This window comes from Manis javanica, chromosome 3, assembly GCF_040802235.1.
Source record: "Manis javanica isolate MJ-LG chromosome 3, MJ_LKY, whole genome shotgun sequence".
Lineage (NCBI taxonomy): Eukaryota > Metazoa > Chordata > Mammalia > Pholidota > Manidae > Manis > Manis javanica.
Genome location: NC_133158.1, coordinates 192,005,724 through 192,006,816, shown reverse-complemented (window position 1 = coordinate 192,006,816; position 1,093 = coordinate 192,005,724).

The window sequence follows — 1,093 nt, the reverse complement described above, 5'->3', positions numbered from 1 at the left end:
CTCTTTGGTCAATTATAGAAATCTATCTGAAGCTTTCCTAAAAGGGTTTTGGGCAGTTGGGACAATCATCCACCAGCTCAAAGGGCTAAGAGAGGCCTGGTTTGCTCTGAAGCCACAGAGATGGACCCAGGTCCTGGGGACGACACTCCTGCACTTGGAGAACCCTGTGGGTCTTGTCTCTTTTTTTGTGAGTGTTGGCTTTATTCTTCCCTGTTGTAGACCGGCTACTTCTCAGGGTGGGTCTCAGCTTCAAGCATCTTTGGACTCTTAGAAGGGCAAAGGTGCTTTTCCAGCTCTAATGCTTGTGGTCTGGGAGGTAGAGTCAATGCTAACACATCACAGGATTGAGGTAGTTTCCTCAAGTGAAGATGTTCTTTCCAGAAGAAAGGAGAGGTAAGCAAACTAAAAAATGACCCCGCTCATTTCTAATAGAGTATAAGACCAAGAGTTTAGATCAGACATGAGTTCTGCTCTTCATCTTCTGACTCTGCCTGATGTGTTGGCAGCACTCATTTAAATTTCTGTTACAACTGGAGTACAAAACATCAAAGAAATGTAAACTGTCCACCAATCTTAACCTAGGATGATTATTTGTAGCAAGCAACAAGTTCTTGATGGAACTGAACTATCTGTTAGTCAACTACAAGTTTTTTCTTATGAGGATTATATTGTCTAGTTTGCCTCTAAATCAGATATAATTGCTTTTGGCCACATGAGTTTTGTGTAGAGAGAGTGTGTGTGTTTGTGTGTGTGTGTGTATGCACATGAGAATGTATATACTACTTGGAGAGTTGAAGATAAGAGATACTAAAGAACACGCATCTAGAAAGGGAGAATAGAAATGGAGAGGAGGTAGGGGATCAACAATTTACTCATGGTTAAGCTAAAAAAGAGACAAGTAGAATGGTGGTGAAAAGCTGATATCAGCTCATGCTTGGAAATCAGCAAGCTTGGGAGCAAATTCTGACTCTGCCATTTATTATCTTCTCTGGCACAAACACAGGATTAAGACCCAGTTTCCCATCTATATAATGGGGATAAAAATATTTATCTCATATTTTTTTTCTCATGAAGAAAAAAATTTTGATATATG